Source organism: Aquarana catesbeiana, linkage group LG11, assembly GCF_042186555.1.
Source record: "Aquarana catesbeiana isolate 2022-GZ linkage group LG11, ASM4218655v1, whole genome shotgun sequence".
NCBI lineage: Eukaryota > Metazoa > Chordata > Amphibia > Anura > Ranidae > Aquarana > Aquarana catesbeiana.
In genome coordinates, this window is record NC_133334.1 from 187,575,953 (window position 1) to 187,602,786 (window position 26,834).

The 26,834-nt window shown below is 43.6% G+C and overlaps 1 protein-coding gene across 13 annotated transcripts in view; it reads right to left on the reverse strand.

Moving 5' to 3' along the window:
- Positions 1 to 26,834, reverse strand: part of DUS2 (dihydrouridine synthase 2) — a 1,383,726-nt gene that overhangs the window by 1,355,540 nt on the left and 1,352 nt on the right. The gene's annotated exons all lie outside the window — the stretch shown is intronic.

The window sequence follows — 26,834 nt, forward strand, 5'->3', positions numbered from 1 at the left end:
GTGGGAAAAAAAAAAAAAATGTGTAAAAAAAAAAAAAAGGGGAAAAACAATACAATACATATCACCAAAAGGAGAAAGGAGATTATGTAACTCGAACTCCCAAAAAGTGCAAAAGAGAAAAAAAAAAAAAAAAAAAAGGGAAGGTGGGAAGAAAACCAGACAGCCAGGCGAGGGGCTGGACCGAGGACCCCCCAGTCCATCATGGTGCTTAATGGTACTCAGAGTTGAGAAGTAGTGCAAAGGGCCTCGTGTGCAACGTCCTGCAGGAGGACGTAGAATATGACAGCAATGCGTCCGTTGGGCCCAGTGTCCTGGTTGAGACACCAATGATGAAGGGGGGATTATGTCCAAAAAAATTAGGAAAAGCGACAAGGGTGTCAGTAGCTTGTTCAGTCACTGGTTGTAGAAGTACCCGGACGTGGGCCCTCTTTTTGCCTGTTACGACCACGGGAGCGCCTGTTTCCTCCCGCCTGGATCCATGGCTGAGGTAGCTGGGGTATCTGGATGTCCGGAGTGGTGCGTCAGTCCGGGAAATCCACTGGGTTAAGCTCCAAGGTATGTAAGAAGCGGGGGAGGTCATCCTTTGTGCGTAGTATAGCCCAACGGCCATTTTTGGAAGCCTGGAGGCTGAATGGGAAGCCCCAGCGGTACGTGAGGCCTGCCGCTTGAATTTCCGTTAGGAGTGGGCGTAGGGTCCGTCGCTGCATTAGGGTACGCCGTGAGAGGTCCTGGTAAAAGGACAGTTGAGCTCCATCAAAGTCAAAGACTGGTCTGTTACGCATCTTTTGCATTATGCGGAAATTGCATTTTTTTTAAAACTTTACATATTAACTAAATTATACACCACACTTTTTTTTTAAGGTTATTAACCGATTAATTGAAATAATAATTGGCCAACTAATCGATTATGAAAATAATCGTTAGTTGCAGCCCTAGTCCCGTCGTACCTGGTGTATGTCACCGCGTTTTAGACGGTCAGACTTTGGTGTGATGGCGTGTAGGCAAGTCCGTTTCAGCGGAACTGCGTCGAAACTCGAAAAGTCCTTCGGAGTTGAGTCCGACGAAAAGTCCGCTCGTGCGTACACGGCATTAGGCAAGACAACATTTTACCCATGGAAGAAAAAACCATAGGTGGAGTTTATACAGTTCCCAAGCTTCTTCCCTTACCTTATCCTCGCCGCAGGATACTGCTGAAGACAGACAGATCCAAGCTTCACCCATCACAGCAGGCTGTGTTAACAAACCTTCAAGGACCAGGTCCCTTTTTATTGGGATTCCACTCCCTTGGACCTGTATTAGCACCCCACCAGGAAAAAAACTTTAGGTAATGTAAGCATGACCAAAAAAGCCCTGGGTCCCAGGGTCCAGCCCTGCAAGGAGAGGTGTTCCAGGCAAAACCTTTCTATTCTTCATATAAGAGGCCCGGATACCATCCACTTTAGGCCTCAGTGGCACTTTGGATGGATCCGGTCTGTGGAGGTTATTTAAATCCAGCAAGGATCCAGCGAAGCTCTTCAGAGCACATCTTCACTCGTGACCAACACCTTAGACACTGGCGAAAAAACTGAGGTACTACTGGTAGGAGGAGGGGCTATATAGAGAGTGAACTATAGTGTGGCACTGTGTATTTGGACACAGCGGTGCTACTCTGGAGGTTTTTATGTGATTTTAAAGGTTTTTATCTTGTAAGTGCAACTTGTCTTTTGGGGGGCTTTGAATACATTTGTATATGGAGAAAACTATGGTCCCTATACTTATTATTTACATGTCCTGAACTCATGGAATCTTGAGCCAAGCTGGGGGATGATCCGTTTCTTTGGATATTAATAGCTGAGTTACCATTAAGAAAAGAGCCATCTGGATTACCCACCATTGATTGGGAAAAGGAAGTGAGAGCAAAGAGCTCGTGGGGAGATCCGCATGAGTTTTGACTCGTCTGGGAGGTGAGCGCGCATTTTTACTGGTGGTGGTGTGCACTCCTTTTGAGGACGAACAATCACTGTGGTGGAATTGTGTGAATACGCTAATCACAAGAAGAGTTTTTTTTCATGTTTTATTTCTTCATTTTTTTCATTTTATGGATGATTCATTTATAAGTAGGATTTATTTATTTTAGAGATTTGAACTTTATATTTATAATTTTACACATAGCGCTACATTTATTTACTATCCTGGGTTGAGCATGATACTCAAGAGAGCTGAAGTCTGGTGAATGTGTTGGGATAAGAAATTCAGAGCTTGGGTACTGGCTAATACCGAGGGGATTGTGCCATGGTAAATCTTGCTATGCCCCTGAAAATCATGTCAGAATACCCATGGACTAAAAGTCGCCAAAGACATAGATGGGACACCTCTCCCAAAGGGTCATTTGACTTTCAGATCTACATAGATGAGATTGGGGTTCCGTGTGGAGTGCCGGATGAGTTTAAGGCTAGGAACCAAGTGGCAGCTGGATTTGAGTCTCTTTTCTGGTGGGTGACTATAAATAAGAACATTGATTGGATTAACTATATATATTATAACAAACAGCGATTTGTGAACTATACCAGGGACGCAGTGAAGAGTCTCGCAGAACAGCTAGCTCCCAAATCTCTAATGGCATTGCAAAACTATATGGCCCTAGATATGATATTAGCTGAGAGAGGGGGGAGTATGTAAAATGTTCGGTACTATGCGTTGCACCTTTATCCCTAACAATACAGCTCCTGGAGGAACCGTGACCAGAGCTCTAGAAGGATTGACTGCTCTGTCAAGTGAATTAGTGGAAAAAATGACCAGGTACTTACCAGTAACTGTGTTTCTAGGAAGTCTTCCAGGACGGCACCCTCAGAGATGACTGGTCCACCTGACAGGAAACACAATCAAAGAGGTTAAAAGCCCCCGCCTCTCCCCATGCTCCTCACTTGTGACAAAGTATTGACCCACACCAGTGCACGAGAGTGAAGAAAAAAGACTAACACCACCACACTCTGTATATTAGACATACCTAAACAGAACGGGTGGGAAGTAGGCCTGCCGTCCTGAAAGACTTCCTAGAAACACAGTTACCGGTAAGTAACTGGTCATTTTCCCAAGTCGTCTTCCAGGACGGCACCCTGAGAGAGGAGCAAGTAGCTCAGGCCTACCTGAGGGTGGGACAACCGCTTGCAGGACTTTCCTGCCAAAAAACAGATCATGAGGAGTCAGTAACTCCACCCTGTAATGCTTCAGGAAGGTGTTCTGGCTTGTCCAAGTAGCAGCTTTACATATCTGCTCCACCAAAGCTCCGGCCCTTTCTGCCCAAGAGGTTGCCAGAGATCGCGTGGAATGTGCCTTGAGGTTCCTAGGGGCTGCCTTACCAGAATGCTCATAGGCCAAAGAAATAGTGTGCTTAATCCATCTAGCTATGGATGCTTTACTTGCTTGTTGGCCCTTCTTTTGGCCGGAAAAGTTAACTAAAAGATGGCTGGATCTTCTAAACTCCTTAACTTTATCTAACTAGGATAATAAACAACGTCTGACGTCCAGACAGTGAAAAGAAACTTCCCTCTCATTCTTGGGGTTGTTGCAAAAGGAAGGCAGCACTACTTCCTGGGTTCTGTGGAACTTAGATGCTACCTTAGGGAGGTACAGGGGGTCCTGCCTAAGTATCACCCTGTCCTCTAATAAACAAAAAAATGGCTCCTTAATCGAGAAGGCCTGAATCTCACCTACCCTCCTGGCAGATGTGATTGCTAGTAGAAAAATCAACTTAAAGGTAAGGATCCTAATGGAAATTTGATCTATAGGTTCAAAAGGAGCCTTAGTTAGACTTCCCAATACCAAGGTAAGATCCCAAGGTGGAAAGCTAGACATCTTGACAGGGGACAACCTCTCTCTGACCAAAAGGAATCATTTGATCAGGGGGTCCAATGCCAAGCCGTCTTTCCAAAAAACAGGATAGGGCTGCGACCTGTACTTTAAGCATCTTGGTTGCTAAACCCTGATCTGCTCCATCCTGGAGAAATTCCAGAATGGCGAGGATCTCTTGTTGAGAAGTTCCTCTCGCTTGACACCAGCGAGAGAAAACCCCCCCAAGTCTTAGCGTAAATACGCCTTGTAGGGAAGTATGCTACACGTCTTTTAGTCGTGTCCGGTCCTGAGACCCTTTTGGGAGGAGGTGACTTCGACTATTCAAAGTTTGACCTCGGTCGAACTCAAAGATAACCCAGCTACATGCCTTCTACACCTAACCGCAAGACCGATCCGAAAGTACAAGAAAACACTGACTATGCAACTTCTGAATGCAGCGAGAGCATGTATTCCAGCGCTATGGCGAGATCCCCTTCCACCAACCAGGGTCCTGTGGTATTCAAAAGTAAACTGTATCCTGTGTATGGAGGAACTTACTGCAACTCTACAAAACAAGGAGGAACAATTTAATGACAAATGGAGACCCTGGAGATGTTTTGTTGGTACTAACACATATCTACAGGAATTGGCTCAAGCACAATCCCCGTCTACCTGACATGAAAACCACGTAGATCCTATCAAAGCAAATACCTGTACACACCCCTCTGGGGTCTGGCAGATGGGGCCGATGGGGGGGGCGGTGTCGCAGCCATTCCCTTCCAACCTTCTCTTTCTTGCCCTCTTCCCCTCCTTCCCTCCAAGCCTTCCTTGTCTTTCTTCTACCCCGCTTTCCCTCCTATTTCTATTCTTTCCTCCTCTTTAGGTTCTTTTGTATTGACCAGCTCACCAAACAGCCGTGGAGACGGCGATAACGAATTAAATGAGAAGATATTATTCATGGTGAGCAGGAAATATCTACCTGTATAGCATAAAAATACTTGTCTTCAAAGGTTTAAACATTGCATTTCATATCAAAATTGTTTAATTTCAGTTTAAGGTTTATGCAAGGAGGCCCATTTGTAGGCAACCTTGATTTACCATGTATGGAAAAGTTATATGTTTGGTTAGAACATACTTATAGTACCACACGTGTTTGGTGGATAACCTGATTTTGGTCTACGGATTCAATTTATATGACTCAAAACGTGTTAATGTATGGAAATGTATGACCTGCCGTATTCTGGACTATGTATCTATGCCTTCTGTACAAAATAAAGGAATTAAAAAAAAAAAAAATACGCCTTGTGACCTGCTTCCTGCTAAGAAGAAGAGTATCCACTACTCTGTCCAACAGGCCCTTTTCCTGCAGGTTGCGCCATGCCGTCAGCCTGAAGAAGCTGGGGTCTGGGTGGCAGACTGGACCCTGAAGGAGAAGGTCGCGCCGAACAGGAAGGTGACGAGGCGGGGCTATGGACCAATGCTGTAAGGTTGGAAACCAAGCTCTCTCTCAGAATTAGATTGCCCTCCGAGAGAAATACCTTTTGCAGAACTCTCGGGATAAGCCCCAGGGGGGGAAAAGCATAAGCAAACCGGAACTTCCAAACCTGGGCCAATGCATCTATCCCCTCCGCGCCCATTTCTCGAGCAAGGGAAAAGAACCTCTTTACCCTTCTTTTCTCCCTGCGGGCAAAGAGATCTACCTCTGGAATGCCGAATTGCTGGCATACCAAGGAGAAAACCTCTGGATTCAACATCCATTCTCCCTGCAGAATTGGCTGGCGTCTGAGATAATCGGCCTCTATATTCAGAGTTCCCTTTATGTGAACTGCGGAAATAGAGAGAACCCTGTGCTCCACCCAACCCAGGATCTCTAGAGACAGGGCCAGGAGGGACGTGGATCTGGTGCCTCCTTGATGATTCAGAAAAGCCACAGCTGTGGCATTGTCTGAAAGGATCTGAAGTTCTTGATTCTCCCCTCGAACGTTTTTAACGCTTTTCCGACGGCCAAAAGCTCTCGAAAGTTTGAGGAGGATCCTCTCTGACTCGAGTCCCAGGACCCCTGAGCCTTTAGATCCTCTAGGTGTGCCCCCCACCCCCAGGAACTTGCGTTTGTCTTTATTCTGAGAGGCTGAAGCTGACCCCAAAGGAGACCCCCCCCCTGAAGCCTCTGAGGATGACGCCACCAGTGAAGAGATTCTTTCACTTCGACTGGAATGACAACCTTTAGGTCTAGAGAGCTCTTTTTCTTGTCCCAAGAGGATAAGAGGAAATGCTGGAGGGTCCTGGAATGTAGTTGTGCCCAAGGGACTGCAGGTATAGACGCAATCATTAGGCCCAAAACTCTCATAATACCCCTGTATGAGGCTGTCCTTGCTTCTAGCAGAGAAGTGGCGGCTGAAATTAGGGCCTCTACCTTGCTCTGAGGAAGAATTAACCTTTGTTCCACTGAATCCACCTGGAATCCCAGGTACATCTTTCACTTGGGCCGGAACCAGCGAGGATTTTTCCTTGCTGATGATCCATCCCAAAGATTCTAAGGTCTCCATCACCTTGGCTAGGTTCACAAGCAGCTGGTCCCGATTCTGATTGTAAATCAGAATGTCGTCTAAATAGGGGATCAACATTATTTCCTGGAGATGTAGAAAGGCCACTACCTCTGCCAGGACCTTCGTGAAGGCCCTTGGACTGGATGCCAGTCCAAAGGGGAGGGCCGCAAACTGCCAATGCTGAATTCCCTGTGGGGAGGCAATTGCGAACCTCAGAAAAATCTGATGACCCTGAAAAATAGGGACATGGAGGAAAGCGTCTTTTAAAACTAAGGTTACCATGAACACATCCTTGAGGAGGTGTCTTCTGAGGGAGTACACACTCTCCATGCGGAACTTCTGGTACCGCAAGAAAACATTGAGGTTCCTTAGATTTATTATAAGACGATATTTTCCTGAGGGCTTGGGCAGCACAAATATGTGGGAGTAAAACCCCCGACCTTGTTGGTCTTCTGGGACCGGTACAATGACCTCCTGACTGGCCAGCTCTTCTATGTTCCGTAGGATACCTCCTGCCTTGCAGGGATCCTTGGGAAGGTGGGTCAAAAGAAACTAATGGGGAGGAGGGGAGAGAAATTCTAACTTGTAACCCTCTCTTACTATCTGGAGAATGTGGGGGCTCTGCGCGACTCTTTCCCACTGAGGGATAAAGCGGGAAAGCCTTCTCTCTACTGGCAAGTCATTTGGCGGACTTGTCATCCGCCTTCTGGCTGGAAAAGAGAATACCTGATTTCTGCTTGTCCTTTCCAGCTCCCCAACGCCTATTAGGGGAGACTTTTTTTTATCTGAGAAGCGGTTCTTTGCTTGGGGGCAACGAAAAAACCTCTTCCTGTCTCTTCTTGGTTTAATGGGGAACTTTTTCCCTTTTTCTGTAGATCTAGCCAAAGCTTGATCTGACCCAGTACCAAAAAGGAGTGAACCCTCAAAGGGGAGGCCACAAAGCCGGGTCTTTGATGAACTATCCCGATCCCAGGTTTTAACCCAGAGGGCTCGCCTGGCTGAGTTCAATAAGGCACCAGATTTAGCGGTGGCACGCACTGTCTCAACTGCAGCAGGTATGCGACTGCACTACCTATGACTTCCAATGAATCTAAAACCTCCTTAGATTTCGTGGTTCGGGACACATGGTCCATGAGTTTACATACCCACATGTCCGCATTCCTTGCAATGCAAGCTGAGGCCAATGCGGGGCTCATAGCCGCAGCATCAGCCTCCCAGGCCCTGCATAAATTGGTTTCTGCCTTCCGATCCATCTGATCCTTTATGTTGCCCGTGTCCTCAAAGGAGAGATCGGACTGTTTAGACACTTGAGCTAAGGAGGCGTCTAATCTAGGGGTCTTAAAAAACGTCTAATTTTCTTCCGAAAAGGGGCATCTACGCTTCCACATTTTGTATTTCAGGAGCCTCTTCTCTGGTTCCTTCCAGTCCCTCAAGATAACATCTTTGAGGGCAGAATGTACCGGAAGAACCCGAGCTTGTGGCTTAATTAAGCCTCTGTACATCGTGTCCTGGGCAGAGACCTGCTCAGTGGGCTCCTGAATCTCCTCGGAAGCATAAATGGCCCTCAGGAGGCCCTCCATGTCGTCGGCTGAAAAAATATGCCTACTAGACCTGGAGTCCTCACCCTCCTCCTTCTCCTGGCTGTCTGCTACCCCCTCATCCGAAGTTCTCTGCTCAAGAGATTCGGATTCTAGTTCCTCTTCCGAATCCTAAGAAAAGGAGTACTTTGGGATATCCCCGACACGTATAGATCCTCTAGAGGAAGAGGAGGCATCCTTACTGGTATGGGCCTCTGACTCCCTCGCCCTAAAGGAGGATTGAAACGCCTTTAGGGTGGAGAGCATCTCAGTTTGAACCGTGAGGAAATCCTTCATGATCTGGGATGTCTCCTTCCCTGTTAGCTTCTGTATACATTTAAAACAGAAAGGTTTAGGATGACTTGGGGGTAACCTATCGTTACAATTCCCGCATCTTTTAGAACGGGTAGTCTTAACGGGACAGCTGGTAACCTCACGGGCAATGGTATCATCCCCTGAAACAAAATACACAGGCATAAATATAGCACTGTAATACTCAGAGGAGAAGAATTGGGGTACCCTCCCCCATCTAAACCTCTGGCGGCAGGTCAGACTCACCCCCCCCGTGGTCTCCTCTATAGCCATGGACCCTGTAGGTTGCTCCTCATGTTCCATGCTGCACAATTAGCTTGTTCTGTAGGAGAAATGGGCGCCTGCTCCAGCTGGATTTATATCTCCTTGTTATGATGAGCAGCTGTGCCTTTTCCGCTTTCCACCGCGCTGATGCTGCTGCCTGCTAGCACCCCCATATCTTCAAATGCCAAGTCTGTTTTTCTGGATACCTGAGAGAAAGCTGCATCCAGTCTAGGAGACTTGTTCCATACAGCAGCTTCATCCTCTGAAAAAGGGAATCTGCACTTTAATGCTCTAGAAAAGAAAGGTTTCCTTTCTGGGTCCCACCATTCCTTTTTGATGGTGTCTACTAGGACCTCATGCACCGGAAAGGCCTTTTTCTTCTGCTCTCCAAGACCCACATACATTCGGTCATGTAGAGACAGGGATTTTTCTCCTCTTGGATACCTAGGGTGGTGTGGATTGCTCCCAAGAGCTCTTCCACTTCCTCCAAGGAGAGTTTATAGTAGGAGGTTCTGGAGGACTCGCCGTCCACCTTCTCTCCGCCCGATTCATTTGAGGAATGTGAGGATGCACCCTCTGATTCATCCTCCAAAGCCTCTCTGATACCCCCCCGGTAACTCCTCACTAACTGAGGGACCTGAAGGACCAGGTGCGACATCTTGCTGTGCTGGCAGAGACCCGGCTGGGGGCTGTATAGGCTGAAAATTTTTAAACAATGCTTTGAAAGATTGAAAAGATCCTTAACAGAAGCTGCCAGGTCAGAGCTCTGTTCCATAGAGTGTTCCCTAACTAAGCCTTCAATGCATTTAATGCACAACACCTTCCCCCAGGCCTCTCCTAAAGTACTCCTACATGATGGGCACTTTCTTTTGGACACGTGTAAGGGCTTGGTCTTTTCTGCAGATTTGTCCTGAAACAACAAAACAAGCCCCGCCAGCATCAGCAACAGTCTTTATTAAAAAATAAAAACTATGTGACCAAAACCAGGAGTGCACCCCCCAGGACCAACCACCACCAGGATCCCAAATGTGCCTCTCCTCCCCTGACCACTAAGAGGGGGGGTTCACACGTAAGCTAAGTGGAAACAAGGTAAGGGAACACCACCCCAGGGTTCCACTTACCTTAGTGTGGCTGGTGCTGGAGTCACCCGGCACAGAACAGGAACCATCAGTCTCCGACATCCCTCTGGTCAGGGGAGTGGTCCACCTCAAGATGCTGGCTGGCTGGCTGACACTCCAGCCTTAATGGAGCCCGCACCAGCCGTCGCACGTTCGTTTATCCACCCCGCGGCCGGAACCGGAAGCTGCGGGTCAAACGGAAGTTCCCTCCCTGCCGGAAATGACGTCGCCCGTCATCCGACTCAGCGCTGAGCTCCATGCTGACTCTCAGAGTGAGGGGGATCTGGACACTTCCACATTGCCCTCCCCAGGCAGTGGAGAAACGAACTCCCACACCTCCGCATTTCCCAAGGGAGGAGAGGAAGCGCAATGCCACAGCAGGTAACCAGACTCCCCATTCCTGCTGCTGTGTATGAGAGACCTCTGTCTCTCCCTTCCAGGATCGTACCGGCCTCAGCCTCACCAGCTGAAATAGCCCAGGTTCCTAGCGGTCTCCCTACTGGAGGAAACACCAAAACTGACAGGCTGAAGGGAAGGGGCGACTTAAAAGTCTGGCGGAGGCGGTGTTTCCTAAGAGGGGAGGAGCTGAGGTCTCTCAAGTGTGCTGTCCTGAAAGACGAAAGAGGGAAAACTTCCTGGCGTTTGGAGAGAGGTGTTTGCGGAGAGAGGACATGTCCGCCTGCAAAGGGCCCCTGTGGAATGCACAGAACGATCGTCTGGTGGGGGTGTGTTCGCTCTGCAAAGACATTATCGGTTTAGCGGTTGTTTGCTCTTGTCACCCCCGGTATGCCTGATCGACATGTTTGGGGTGCCATGACGTACACCTGCAGATAATCTCCCATCCACGAGAAACTCTAGTCATCGTCATTTGGTTGTATGTATTTTGTTGTGTTGTTAAATCCTTATATGGTCATTCACATCCTGTGAGGTCACAAGCTTTGTAAGAGGGGTTTGGCTGTTGGAAGCCCAACCCTCGAGTTTTGGGACTTCCTGTTGATATGTTAATAAAGGGACTTTCTCACGGCTGAGGGCCAAAGAGAGCGATGCTGGAGCTGAGAACGTAAGGATGTGTTGATGTCTGTTTGTGGGTAATGGGGCACACACCAGAGGAGGGCTACGGCAGAGGATGGCATACGATCAGAAGGTGAGATGGTATTATATCATTAGACAAAGTTGTTATTATTATTAGAAACAGGAGATTTGGCTGTGTGCTCTGTGTGCAGCCAAATTTCGATAACATCACGTTCACAAAATGTTAACCACTTACAGACCGGAAGATTTTCCCCCTAATGACCAGGCTATTGTTTGCGATATGGCACTGCGACGCTTTAAAGTGGAGTTCCACCCAAAAGTGGAACTTCCGCTCATCGGATTCCTCCCCCCCTCTGGTGTCAAAAATTTCGGCGGAGCTCCGCTTTAACTGACAAATGCGCGGTCATGCGACATTTTACCCAAAAAAACAAAATTGATGTCCTTTTTTTCCCACAAATAGAGCTTTCTTTTGGTGGTAGTTGATCACCCCTGCGATTTTTATTTTTTGCACTATAAACAAAAAAAGAGCAACAATTTTGAAAAATCAACTATATTTTTTACTATTTGCCATTATAAATATCCAAAAAGAGCAAATTAAAAAAAAAAAAAAAAGTCTTCATCAGCCAAAAAGTATTCTTCTACATGTTTTTGTAATAAAAAAAAAAAAAAAATCGCAATAAGCGTATATTCATATAACATAGATTGATGCGCTCTGATACATAAGTCAATCAATATGAGAACAAAAAAAATAGTGCTAAAAAACCAATGTGCTCATAGAATTGCTACCAAGTCGCTAAAAATGTGGAGTCACAAATATATGAAAAAAAAAAAAAAAAAAAAAAAACTGTCACTCTAGTTACACAAGTCCACTGGAAGTTGTGTTAATGTGCGATATCTCCAGAGTGAAATAAACAACAAATATTAAAATTGTGTGTAGATATACTATAAATGCACTTGCAGATAACAAAAAAGTGATCAATCCAAATTAGTGCCAATAAATTAATTAATTAAATGTATTCCCTGTGATAAGTGCTAAATACTCCATGATATTTAAAAATAAATACTTAGAAAGGTGCAATATATATACACAATTGATGGATATAAATAAATAAATAGTGCCGGTAAGGTGCGATTAAATATAGATGATTAAGTTCATGAGATGGAATTAGTATTAGGCGACAGTTCAGTCCTCAGTAACCTGGGATGTCTGGATTCCTGCAATGCTTATTTGTTCACACTATAAGCTATTTCTTCCCCAGCCACAATGAATAGTGATTTTCTCACTATCAGGTGGTTTTATGTAAAATAAACAAAGACAGAAAACATTGCGCAATATTGTTACAATGAAAGTCCACAGGCAAAACAGCACAGCGATACACTCACGTGTGCCTGACTTGTTTTAGGCATGCAGATAAGCAGATAGGCAGATCTCAGCTGGCTCATACGGACGAGGCTTGCTATACAAGCTGCTGCTGCTTGATACAATGTATTCGGCAAACTACGTCCTAGGCTCCTCCCACGCGTTACGTCACTGACACGTGACTTTCTCAAGCACTATTTATTTATATCCATCAATTGTATATATATATATATATATATATATATATATATATATATATATATATATATATATATATATATATATATATATATATATATATATCACCTTTATAAGTATTTATTTTTAAATATCATGGAGTATTTAGCACTTATCACAGGGAATACATTTAATTTATTTATTGGCACTAATTTGGATTGATCGCTTTTTTGTTATCTGCAAGTGCATGTATAGTATATCTAGAACAACACATATGGTCCAACGCCCCGGATATTTATGAGAAGCAAAATGCAACAGGCATAAAAACTTAAATACTTAAATACTTTAATAGGCCAGTGGTAGACCAGTCCTGAAAATAAACTGAGGTAACAATAGTGACTACTGGTGAAACCAGAGGTACAAGCACTGTTACAGAAAAAAACACATATGTAAAAAACACAATAACACAGTATTGAAATATAAAAACCAATTTCTCACAGTTGTGGAAATGATAGATATGTATTGTACTTCACATCAACATATACTTGAATAAGAGGACAGTCAGCTTTGAACAATAGGAGGCTAACACCGGAGATCCATTCAATAATGTCCCACAGGAGACCCTGGGTAGAGTGATAGAAGCAAACGACAGGCTCCAAGCAGATGACAGTAACGAGATGAAGGGGATAAAAATTGAGTACTCACACGCAGAGGAAGGCTAGAGACTACCTCATGCTAGAAGAGGTCGGCGTCATGCGGGGGAGCTCACTGGCACAGGCAGATGGTGGAAAAGCCGCGGTGTAGAGGTGTGTAGTTCCGCCGTGCGGAAAGCGGCCTCAATAGCTCTGGCGGATGGTAGGAAGACCACGGCGTGTGTCTATGCCTTGTGTGAAGCAGCCTTACTGGCTCGGGCAGATAGTGGAGTGACCGCGGCGTGCAACTCCGCCGTGCAGGAGGCAGCCTGGCTGGAGCTCCGTGTCTATGGACGGATGACGTCAGAGCGGGGAAGCCGCTGAGGCGTTGATGGGAGTGAGTCTGCCGCTGGTCTGCCGGAAAGTGTCTCCACAGGGTTGAAGCCTCATGGATGGAATGTGGTGACACTGTACTGAGATGAAAACTGGATCTAAAGAGCCAGACTAGGGGAAGATGATGCTGGAAACGGGCTGATGGAGCTCACATCCGTCCGACCAGCCTGGAGGATAACCAAAAAGCATGTAGACAGACAATGGATGATGAAAAAAAATGTCTATATAAAAAAAAAAATAAATAAATAAATATTAAATAAAAAATAAAAAAGTAAAAATAAAAAAGATAAAAATCAAATCCAGATGAAATGATGGAAATAGTGAGACTGAGGAAATAATGCTGGTTGAAAGGCAACTTCACAGAAAAAAATGAGAATGCATGGGTGAGTGGATCAAAGCTCACAGTGAAAGGCTCCAATTGGGGCCTCAGTCCTCTGGTTGCCCTGATGACGCGTTTCGCGCATGAGCGCTTTGTCATAGTCCAGGGTATAGGCAACTCACAGGGTTTAAATAGATAAATGTGGAATAAGGGAGGGGACAAGGTGGGCGGGACAAAAAAAAAAAGAAAAGTTTAACCCATTGTGGGAATGGGTGGGAGAAAAAACAAAAATTAAATATATGATCTCCAATGTTAATCTCCCACGCCCATATCACCAACTATAAATAAACATAACATATTATACTTATATAAGAATCATATAAAATAAAAAGTCCAAAGAACACACAATTTGCACCTGTATATAAAGGAGGTCTTTGTCAAAAATTAAAACTTCATACTTTTCCATAAAATGACTAAAACTCTCTTAGATATTTTATAAGCAAACCTCTTAAGTAGCGTTTTTAGTCAAAACTTTTTTTTTTTCTCTCCCCCTGTTAAAAAACATATCTTCCTTCTTATTTTAAGAAATATATACAATAATAAAAGACATGGTAGCCATAATTGTAAATCATCATTGTTATTCTAAAAAATGCACAAACTCTCATTGAATTTACACAAAACTGCATGTTTCCAATTCTTCATTCAACCCCTTAGGGGCAAACATTTAGATCCAAAAAACCTCACGCTTGCACAACAGAGAGAATCTTTCGTTGTTCGTTAGCGTACCCTTGGGGATCGTTTCGATAACAAAAACCTCCAAAAGTCTAATGTCTTTGTCATGGAAGCGTGAAAAGTGCCGGGGTACGCTATGTTCATCGCACCCCTTGGAGATGAGTCTAAGGTGTTCACCCACCCTGGCCCAGTAAGGCTGCTTCACACAAGGCATAGACACACACCCTGGTCTTCCTACTATCCGCCAGAGCTATTGAGGCCGCTTTCTGCACGGCGGAACTACACACCTCTACACCGCGGCTTTTCCACCATCTGCCTGTGCCAGTGAGCTCCCCCGCATGACGCCGACCTCTTCTAGCATGAGGTAGTCTCTAGCCTTCCTCTGCGTGTGAGTACTCAATTTTTATCCCCTTCATCTCGTTACTGTCATCTGCTTGGAGCCTGTCGTTTGCTTCTATCACTCTACCCAGGGTCTCCTGTGGGACATTATTGAATGGATCTCCGGTGTTAGCCTCCTATTGTTCAAAGCTGACTGTCCTCTTATTCAAGTATATGTTGATGTGAAGTACAATACATATCTATCATTTCCACAACTGTGAGAAATTGGTTTTTATATTTCAATACTGTGTTATTGTGTTTTTTACATATGTGTTTTTTTCTGTAACAGTGCTTGTACCTCTGGTTTCACTAGTAGTCACTATTGTTACCTCAGTTTATTTTCAGGACTGGTCTACCACTGGCCTATTAAAGTATTTAAGTATTTAAGTTTTTATGCCTGTTGCATTTTGCTTCTCATAAATATCCGGGGCGCTGGACCATATGTGTTGTTCTTGTCTTGATCTGTTTCTACCAGTTACGGTTTGTCTGGCTGCACGGGGTATTTCTGATGATCTCCCCCCTCTAAATTGCATAAGGGTTGTGTGTAATACACATGTTTTTCAAGCTACACAGCACATGTGCTGATTTTAAGCTCTCCGGGTGGTTTATCGCTGGCGCTGGGTTTTTACTGTGTCTTTTTTTTATAGTATATCTACACACAATTTTAATATTTGTTGTTTATTTCACTCTGGAGATATCGCACATTAACACAACTTCCAGTGGACTTGTGTAACTAGAGTGACACAGTTTTTTTTTTTCATATATTTGTGACTCCACATTTTTAGCGACTTGGTAGCAATTCTATGAGCACATTGGTTTTTTAGCACAATTTTTTTGTTCTCACATTGATTGAACTATGTATCAGAGCGCATCAATCTATGTTATATGTATTTAATTTTTAGGGGATTCTGATCACTGTATAATTGATAGCAGCTTGATATCATAATTCTCAATCTAACATTTTTTTATTAATCGCACGTGCATTCACATATATTTGATTTACACTTAATTGATTTTATATGTTACGGTAGAACATTATTGCGCTTGGTGTTTTTTGTTTATTTACTTTAAATAAGCGTATATTGATCGCTTTGCGCAAAAGTTATAGCGTCTACAAATTAGGGGGTATATTTTTGTCATTTATATTATTATTCTTTTTTAATTTTGTTTTTACTAGTAATGGCAGCAATCTGCGATTTTTAGCGGGACTGTGACATTACGGCAGACAGATCGGACATTTTTGACACTTTTTTGGGTCTACTGACATTTATACAGTGATCAGTGCTATAAAAATGCACTGATTACTGTGTAAATGTCACTGGCAGGGAAGGGGTTAACACTAGGGGCGCTCAAGGGGTTAAATGTGTTCCCTGGGAGGTGTTTCTAACTGTGGAGGGATGGGACTGACTGGAGGAGAGAGATCGCTGTTCCTAATCACTAGGAACAGCAGATCTCTCTCTCTTCTACCCTGTCAGAATGGGGATCTGTCTGTTTGCATTGACAGATCCCTGTTCTGGCTCTCTTTCCCGCGATCATGGGTGGCCGGCGGACATCGCGGTCGCAGGCATCCGGTCGCTCGCTGTGCAGTGGGTGTGCGCCTGCTATGGCTCTTAAAGTGGTTGTAAACCCTCCACTTTCACTTTAGCTCATTCTAATCTATGTATAACAGGCAGCTGATCGCTGCCTATGAAATTTCACTCACTCTTTCTGTCCCCTTAGAAACCGTCCTGCAATCTGTAGTGACATCAGCCACGCTTGCACGTTCCATTCTTTAACCACTTGCTGACCGCCTCACGACGATATACGTCGGCAGAATGGCACGGGCAGGCAGAATCAAGTACCTGTACGTGATCTGCCTCCCGCGGGCGGGGGGTCCAATCGGACCCCCCCCCCCGGTGCCCGAGGTGGTCGGCTTTGGTCTGGGAGCGATGAGAGGGGAGGGGGAGACCATCCGTTCGTGGCCCCCCCCTTGCGATCGCTCCCAGCCAATGAGAATCTTCCTTTGCTGCTGTATGCTCAACAGCAGCAAAGGAAATGATGTCATCTCTCCTCGGCTCGCTATTTTCCATTCCGGCGCCGAGGAGAGAAGACATCACTGTGAGTGTAAAACACACTCACACACTCAGTAGAACATGCCAGGCACACTTTACACCCCCGATCGCCCCCCAATCACCCCTCCCCCCCACCCCCATCACACTAACACCAAGCAGTTTTTTTTTTTTCTGATTACTGCATGGTGTCAGTTTGTGACAGTTAGTGTGGTAGGGCAGTTAGGGTTAGCCCCCTTTAGGTCTAGGATACCCCCCTAACAAAGTTTTAACCCCTTGATCACCCCCCGTCGCCAGTGTCACTAAGCGATCATTTTTCTGATCGCTGTATTAGTGTCACTGGTGACGCTAGTTAGGGAGGTAAATATTTAGGTTCGCCGTCAGCGTTTTATAGAGTCAGGGACCCCCATATACTATCTAATAAATGTTTTAACCCCTTGATTGCCCCCTAGTTAACCCTTTCACCACTGATCACCGTATAAGTGTTACAGGTGACGCTGGTTAGTTCGTTTATTTTTCATAGTGTCAGGGCACCCGCTGTTTATTACCGAATAAAGGTTTAGCCCCCTGATCGCCTGTCGGTGATATGCGTTGCCCCAGGCAGCGTCAGATTAGCGCCAGTACCACTAACACCCACGCACGCAGCATACGCCTCCCTTAGTGGTATAGTATCTGAACGGATCAATATCTGATCCAATCAGATCTATACTAGCGTCTCCAGCAGTTTAGGGTTCCCAAAAACGCAGTGTTAGCGGGATCAGCCCAGATACCTGCTAGCACCTACGGTTTGCTCCTCCGCCCAGCCCAGCCCAGCCCAGCCCACTCAAGTGCAGTATCGATCGATCACTGTCACTTACAAAACACTAAACGCATAACTGCAGCGTTCGCAGAGTCAGCCCTGATCCCTGCGATCGCTAACAGTTTTTTTGGTAGCGTTTTGGTGAACTGGCAAACACTAGCCCCAAGCAACGTCAGGTTAGCGCCAGTACCGCTAACACCCACGCACACACCGTACACCTCCCTTAGTGGTATAGTATGTGAACAGATCAATATCTGATCTGATCTATAATAGCGTCCCCAGCAGTTTAGGGTTCCCAAAAACGCAGCGTTAGCGGATCAGCCCAGATACCTGCTAGCACCTGTGTTTTGCCCCTCCGCCCGGCCCAGCCCAGCCCAGCCCACCCAAGCGCAGTATCAATCGATCACTGTCACTTACAAAACACTAAACGCATAACTGCAGCGTTCGCAGAGTCAGGCCTGATCCCTGCGATTGCTAACAGTTTTTTTGGTAGCATTTTGGTGAACTGGCAAGCACCAGCGGCCTAGTACACCCCGGTCGTAGTCAAACCAGCACTGCAGTAACACTTGGTGCTGTGGTGAGTCCCATAAGTAAAGTTCAAGCTGGTGAGGTGGCAAGCACAAGTAGTGTCCCGCTGCCACCAAGAAGACAAACACAGGTCCGTCGTGCCCATAATGCCCTTCCTGCTGCATTCGCCAATCCTAATTGGGAACCCACCGCTTCTGCAGCACCCGTACTTCCCCCATTCACATCCCCAACCAAATGCAGTCGGCTGCATCAGAGGCATTTTCTTTATGTCCTCCCGAGTACCCCTACCCAACGAACCCCCCCAAAAAAGATGTCGTGTCTGCAGCAAGCGCGGATATAGGAGTGACACCAGCTATTATTGTCCCTCCTGTCCTGACAATCCTGGTCTTTGCATTGGTGAATGTTTTGAACGCTACCATACACTAGTTGAGTATTAGCGCAGGGTACAGCATTGCACAGACTAGGCGCACTTTCACAGGGTCTCCCAAGATGCCATCGCATTTTGAGAGACCCGAACCTGGAACCGGTTACACAGTTATAAAGTTAGTTACAAAAAAAAAAAAGAAAAAAAAAAAAATTATATATATATATATATATATATATATATATATATATATATATATATATATATATATATATAAAACAACAAATAATAGTTGTCGTTTCATTGTTCTCTCTCTCTCTATTGTTCTGCTCTTTTTTACTGTATTCTATTCTGCAATGTTTTATTGTTATTATGTTTTATCACGTTTGCTTTTCAGGTATGCAATTTTTTATACTTTACCGTTTACTGTGTTTTATTGCTAACCATTTTGTCTTCAGGTACGCCATTCACGACTTTGAGTGGTTATACTAGAATGATGCCTGCAGGTTTCGGTATCATCTTAGTATCATTCTTTTCAGCCAGCGGTCGGCTTTCATGTAAAAGCAATCCTAGCGGCTAATTAGCCTCTAGATTGCTTTTACAAGCAGTGGGAGGGAATGCCCCCCCCCCACCGTCTTCCGTGTTTTTCTCTGGCTCTCCTGTCTCAACAGGGAACCTGAGAATGCAGCCGGTGATTCAGCCAGCTGACCATAGAGCTGATCAGAGACCAGAGTGGCTCCAAACATCTCTATGGCCTAAGAAACCGGAATCTACGAGCATTTCATGACTTAGATTTCGCCGGATGTAAACAGCGCCATTGGGAAATTGGGAAAGCATTTTATCACACCGATCTTGGTGTGGTCAGATGCTTTGAGGGCAGAGGAGAGATCTAGAAAAAAAAAAGTGTACCTGTCACTACCTATTGCTATCATAGGGGATATTTACATTCCCTGCGATAACAATAAAAATGATTAAAAAAAAAAAAAAAAAAAAATGAAAGGGACAGTTTAAAAATAAGATAAAAAAAGCAAAAAAAATAATAAAGAAAAAAAAAAAAAAAAAAAAAAAAAAAAAAGCACCCCTGCCCCCCCCTGCTCTCGCGCTAAGGCGAACGCAAGCGTCGGTCTGGCGTCAAATGTAAACAGCAATTGCAGCATGCATGTGAGGTATCACTGCGAAGGTCAGATCGAGGGCAGTAATTTTAGCAGTAGACCTCCTCTGTAAATCTAAAGTGGTAACCTGTAAAGGCTTTTAAAAATGTATTTATTTTGTTGCCACTGCACATTTGTGCGCAATTTTAAAGCATGTCATGTTTGGTATCCATGTACTTGGCCTAAGATCATCTTTTTTATTTCATCAAACATTTGGGCAATATAGTGTGTTTTAGTGCATTAAAATTAAAAAAAGTGTGTTTTTTTCCAAAAAAATGCGTTTGAAAAATCGCTGCGCAAATACTGTGTGAAAAAAAAAAAAAAATGAAACACCCACCATTTTAATATGTATGGCGTTTGCTTTAAAAAATATATATAATGTTTGGGGGTTCAAAGTAATTTTCTTGCAAAAAAAAAAATAATTTTTTCATGTAAACAAAAAAAGTGTCAGAAAGGGCTTTGTCTTCAAGTGGTTAGAAGAGTGGGTGATGTGTGACATAAGCTTCTAAATGTTGTGCATAAAATGCCAGGACAGTTCAAAACCACCCAAAAGGGACCCCATTTTGGAAAGTAGACACCCCAAGCTATTTGCTGAGAGGCATGTCGAGTCCATGGAATATTTTATATTGTGAAACAAGTTGCGGGCGGGAAAAAGACAAATTTTTTTTTTTTTTTGCACAAAGTTGTCACTAAATGATATATTGCTCAAACATGCCATGGGAATATGTGAACCTAGCCGCGTACGGGACCCCAAAAACCAAGCACTGCCTTCAGGCTTTCTAAGGGCGTAAATTTTTGATTTCACTCTTCACTGCCTATCACAGTTTCGGAGGCCATGGTATGCCCAGGTGGCAAAAAACCCCCCCAAATGACCCTATTTTGGAAAGTAGACACCCCAAGCTATTTGCTGAGAGGTATAGTGAGTATTTTGCAGACCTCACTTTTTGTCACAAAGTTTTGAAAATTGAAAAAAGAAAAAAAAATGTTTTTTTCTTGTCTTTCTTCATTTTCAAAAACAAATGAGAGCTGCAAAATACTCACCATGCCTCTCAGCAAATAACTTGGGGTGTCTACTTTCCAAAATGGGGTCATTTGGGGGGGTGTTGTGCCACCTGGGCATTCCATGGCCTCCGAAACTGACAGGTAGTGAGGAGTGAAATCAAAAATTGACACCCTTAGAAATCCTGAAGGCGGCGATTGGTTTTCGGGGCCCTGTATGCGGTTAGGCTCCCAAAAAGTCCCACACATGTGGTATCCCCTAACTCAGGAGAAGCAGCTAAATGTATTTGGGGGTGCAATTCCACATATGCCCATGGCCTGTGTGAGCAACATATCATTTAGTGACAACTTTGTGCAAAAAAAAAAAAAAAAATTGTCACTTTCCCGCAACTTGTGTCAAAATATAAAATATTCCATGGACTCAACTTGCCTTTCAGCAAATAGCTTGGGGTGTCTACTTTCCAAAATTGGGTCATTTGGGGGGTGTTTGTGCCATCTGGGCATTTTATGGCCTTCAAAACTGTGATAGTAGTGAGGAGTGAAATCAAAAATTTACACCCTTAGAAATCCTGAAAGCGGTGATTGGTTTTCGGGGCCCCGTACGCGGCTAGGCTCCCAAAAAGTCCCACACATGTGGTATCCCCGTACTCAGGAGAAGCAGCTGAATGTATTTTGGGGTGCAATTCCACATATGCCCATGGCCTGTGTGAGCAATATATCATTTAGTGACAACTTTTTGTAATTTTTTTTTTGTCATTATTCAATCACTTGGGACAAAAAAAAAAAAAAAATATTTAATGGGCTCAACATGCCTCTCAGCAATTTCCTTGGGGTGTCTACTTTCCAAAATGGGGTCATTGGGGGGGGGGGAGTTGTACTGCCCTGCCATTTTAGCACCTCAAGAAATGACATAGGCAGTCATAAACTAAAAGCTGTGTAAATTCCAGAAAATGTACCCTAGCTTGTAGACGCTATAACTTTTGCGCAAACCAATAAATATACGCTTATTGACATTTTTTTACCAAAGACAAGTGGCCGAATACATTTTGCCCTAAATGTATGACTAAAATTGAGTTTATTGGATTTTTTTTATAACAAAAATTAGAAAATTTCATTTTTTTTTTTTTTAATTTTCGGTCTTTTTCCGTTTATAGCGCAAAAAATAAAAACGGCAGAGGTGATCAAATACCATCAAAAGAAAGCTCTATTTGTGGGAAGAAAAGGACACAAATTTCGTTTGGGTACAGCATTGCATGACCATGCAATTAGCAGTTAAAGCGACGCAGTGCCAAATTGTAAAAAGTGCTCTGGTCAGAAAGGGGGTAAATCCTTCCGGGGCTGAAGTGGTTAACAGCATGCTATGTGTGCCGTTTCACTATCCTCTGCATGCCATTGACTTTCAATGAAAATGGCACAGAGAAAGAAGCCTCGCGATGCTGTGCTCTCATCCTCTCCTACCCCTTGCGACTGTATAAGACTTCACACAGGGGGAGTGAATCAGAGCAGCACAGAGAGTGATTTGCCGTCATCAATGGCTTAGCTTGGTTGCCGTAGTAACGGCGATCGAGATAGAGGCTTGGTTTAGACTTGGACAGGAAAACAAAGTAAGGGCGGAAATGACATCCACAAAAGATTAATCAATCAGTAGTAATGATGGCGCGGCCAATACCCGGAAGAAACTAAATTTTAAAAAAGTGAAATAAGGTATTTCACAACCTAGTTTTGTCATATTTAACCACTTCAGCCTCGGAAGAATTGGCTGCTCAATGACCAGGCCATTTTTTGCGATTCGGCACTGCGTCGCTTTAACTGACAATTTCGCAGTCGTGCTACCCTGTAAAAATAAATAAAAAACACAAAGCGCTGTGATGGTTAATAACTAATAAATATACACATCAAAAAAGTGAGGCTGCTATCAAAAAAATTTGTTCAGAATCAATATAAAAAGGTAAATGAATAAAATGTGTTTGAAGTGCTTCACAATGTGGTAAATTCATGAAAAATTGGCTCTTAAACACTGGTAGCTATATAATCAAAATAATCCAGCAGTGTTAAAAAAATGCAATCTAAAAAATATATATGTGACACCATGTGCATAATTGTATAAATAAATAAATACTAATGTGTTGAAAATAAAGTCACTTCTAGTGATAATCCACAAAGCGTGAATAAATAAATCAGACAACCAAAAAACACATGAAAATTAGCTTTTAGTCCCAAGCAGCCAAGTTTTTGAATAGCACACAATTGCTTAATTGGAGTGCTTTTTGGCAATTTTAAACGATAATGTTCCTTTGCTTTAGTCACATCAGATGTAACGATCCCCGTCAGACATCATATGTAAAGCAAATAAAAGAAAAAATATCATTGCGCAATGCTCTTAATAACAAGGTACACTGGCACAGGTACACACTCACGTGCGCCCAATAGTAAAAGGCATATGCAGGTGTACAGAGCAGTCAGCCGCCTTGGACACAGACAGAATCACTGCAGCACACAGCTAGATACTGACGATCTGCAGGAGGAGCCAAGGACGCTCTATGCAGATCGTCAGTATCTAGCTGTGTGCTGCAGTGATTCTGTCTGTGTCCAAGGCGGCTGACTGCTCTACACACCTGCATATGCCTTTTACTATTGGGCGCACGTGAGTGGATCTAACACATGTTTGCCTGTGTACCTTGTTATTAAAGGAGCATTGCGCAATGATATTTTTTCTTTTATTTGCTTTACATATGATGTCTGACGGGGATCGTTACATCTGATGTGACTAAAGCAAAGGAACCTTATCGTTTAAAATTGCCAAAAAGCACTCCAATTAAGCAATTGTGTGCTATTCAAAAACTTGGCTGCTTGGGACTAAAAGCTAATTTTCATGTGGTTTTTGGTTGTCTGATTTATTTATTCACGCTTTGTGGATTATCACTAGAAGTGACTTTATTTTCAACACATTAGTATTTATTTATTTATTTATACAATTATGCACATGGTGTCACATATATATTTTTTAGATTGCATTTTTTTAACACTGCTGGATTATTTTGATTATATAGCTACCAGTGTTTAAGAGCCAATTTTTCATGAATTTACCACATTGTGAAGCGCTTCAAACACATTTTATTCATTTACCTTTTATCGTGCTACCCTGTACCCAAACAAAATTGACGTCCTTTTTTTTCCCACAAATAGAGCTTTCTTTTGGTGGTATTTGATAATCTCTGCGGTTTTTATTACTTGCGCTAGAAACAAAAAAAGAGCGACAATTTTGAAAAAAAAAAAAAAAAAAAAAAAAAAAAACACAATATTTTGTACTTTTTGCTGTAATAAATAGCCCCAATTTTTTTTTTTTTTTTAAAAAAAGCTAGTTTTGTCCTCAGTTTAGGCCAAAATGTATTCTTCTACATATTTTTGGTAATAAAAATCGAAAAAGCGTATATTGATTGGTTTGTGCAAATGTTATAGCGTCTACAAAATAGGGGATAGATTTATGGCATTTTTATTATTATTTTTTACTAGTAACGGCAGTGATCTGCGATTTTTATCGAGACTGCGACATTATGTTGGACACTTTTGACACATTTTTGGGTCGACTGACAATTATACAGCGATCAGTGCTATAAAAATGCACCGATTACTGTATAAATGTCACTGGCAGGGAAGGGGTTAACACTAGGGGGCGATCTAGGGGTTAACTGTGTTCCCTATGTGTGTGTTCTAACTGTGGGGGATGGGACCGACTATAGGAGATGACAGGTGGTTCCCAGCTCGTAGGAACTCACGATCTCTCTCTCTCCTCTCCTCATAGAACTGGGATGTGTGTGTTTATACACACGTCCCTGTTCTGCCTCTCGTGCCCGCGACCGCCGGTCACGAGCACCGGCATTCCCACTGTGCAGCGGGCGCGCCTGCTATCCCGCTTAAAGAGACCGACGTATAGCTACGACGGTTCACGGGATCGTGCCGACCTGCCGCAGTATAATGACGGCAGCTGGTCGGCAAGTGGTTAAATGTGTATGACTTACTAAAACATTCCAGGATCATTATTTTTTTTTTTAAAAAAGAACAGGATTTACTTCCTCTTTAAAGGAGCCAACATACAGCTACGGCGATGCGCAGGAACGAACTGACCTGCCGCCGTATAATGACGGCGGATGGTTGGCAAGTGGTTAATGGACATTTGCACATAAATGTGTGCATACGTGCGCATGAGGTGTAAATTACTGACCAAAAATGCAGATTTTTTTTTTTTTTACTGAAGAATACACGCCGCTTGTTTACGCGCCTGTGTGCATAGGCACATTATAATTAATGGGCTTTGGTTTAGCTCAGTAAAAAAGCAAGCTGTACTGAGCTTTTTCAAGCTGCAGTGTGCAAGAGTCCTAACCCAGAGACTGGAAACTCTTTTTCAACCAGTACAAATATGAACAGGCAAGATTGAAGCATGGTTAAGGGATAACTACCTTTTTAAGCTCAACTCCATTTTCCTCCCTGTTTATTAAAAAACAGCATAATAATAATGAACCCTGTTGCTTTCTGGCCAGTCAACTGACAAACAGGGTTCTCCTTCTCTTCTCATGTTGGTGAAGGCTGTTGTCCTCAATGCGGCAGAGAAAACCTCTCACATGGTGACCAGGGATGGGTTCTAGGTTACTTGACCAAAGCCACCCGAGCTATCCAGTCAGGAAGCTGTTACTGCAGATTGCCAATCATAAGCCCTGAGGCATCCCCGCCTCACAGTCACGTGTATACACGTAGCATGCCTCAGCCACTTACTATTGGCAGTTTGCAGGGACAGCTTCCTAATGGGATAGTTCAGATTAGTATCTGAACACAACTGAGCTCATCCCTGTTTGTGAAGTGTACATGACATTCTGTGCACTCCCCTGTGAGACCAGGCTGTGTGATGGCACATCCCCAGGCAGTCCAAAATGGGCTGGACTCAAAGCAGATTGAAGGACCTGAGCCTTATTTAACCAAAAGGAGGACCAGCGACCTGTGGTGAAGAACACACAGAACAGGGCTGGTCAGAATGAGCAGAGCTTCAAAAACATATTTGTCTTATGTCGCAACATACTGAAAAATCTCCCAGCTGCTCCAGACATGAGTAGTAAAATTCCTATTTATTTCTATGGAGTTTAGGTCAGCTAACAGGTATAGTGGTGGTGGGGATTGTACGGTGCATGCATGGACTGGCAGGGAGACTTATGAATTAAGTTTAATGTACACAGGATGTTTTACAACCTCTCCTGAACGATTTAACTTGACAGATAGTAACCCACATTTAAAAATGTCAGTTTTGCCGCATTTGCGTTCAGAAGCTTTTTTTTTTTTTTTTTTTTTTTTTTTTTTTAATATAGTCAAAAATTAAAAATGCCTGTAAAACAAACGCGAGTTACCTCATTTACAAGCTGTTACAGGCATTTGGCATTTCAAATGCCTCTGAACATCCGTCCTGAATGCATTTTTTTTGCTTTCCAAAAAATGCTTCTTAAACTCAACTGCCTAGAATGTGTACATGTACTGATAAGATAACTGATGAGAGTTCATGGGCAGCTGAAAACTGCCCCTAATCGTCAATTTACCAGCAGCAGTATACATAAAGCTTAAGCTCCATCAGGCTGCACAGTGAAAAAGACTGACAGGTCTAGGGGTCCAGGAAGTACAGGAACTAGTTTAATCTATCAGGGTGGAATGATAGGAAGGGGTAACTTTAAAGAATAAGAAAAACAGGTGAACAATTATCTGCGCTAACTAAAAAGAGCAATAAGCGCAGCCAACATAGTTTGTTGATTTCATCAAACACAAATATAAAAAGTCAAAATGCAGCGCTTAGGTGAAACAAATTTACAAATAAATGTGATAGTCCATAGAAAATCAATAAGGAGTAGAGATGATGTGAAGCCTCCACCAAACTTCAGTGTGCAAAAGAAAAGCACACCACACCCACGTGCATCAATCTGCTTACCAGAAAGATATGAAAACAAGCAATGTAATCATATGATGCAAAGGGTTAACAGTAGATCCGAATGGCACACTCCATCATTGACAGGCAGATCATGGGAATAATCAGGTCGTCACATATCAAAAGGACATCAGGACTACAGTAAAGGTAGTCATAAGTCTCTAAGCCCTTGGAGACCCACTTGTTTTCATATCTTTCTGGTAAGCAGATTGATAGCACGTGGGTGTGGTGTGCTTTTCTTTTGCACACTGAAGTTTGGTGGAGGCTTCACATCATCTCTACTCCTTATTGATTTTCTATGGACTATCACATTTATTTGTAAATTTGTTTCACCGA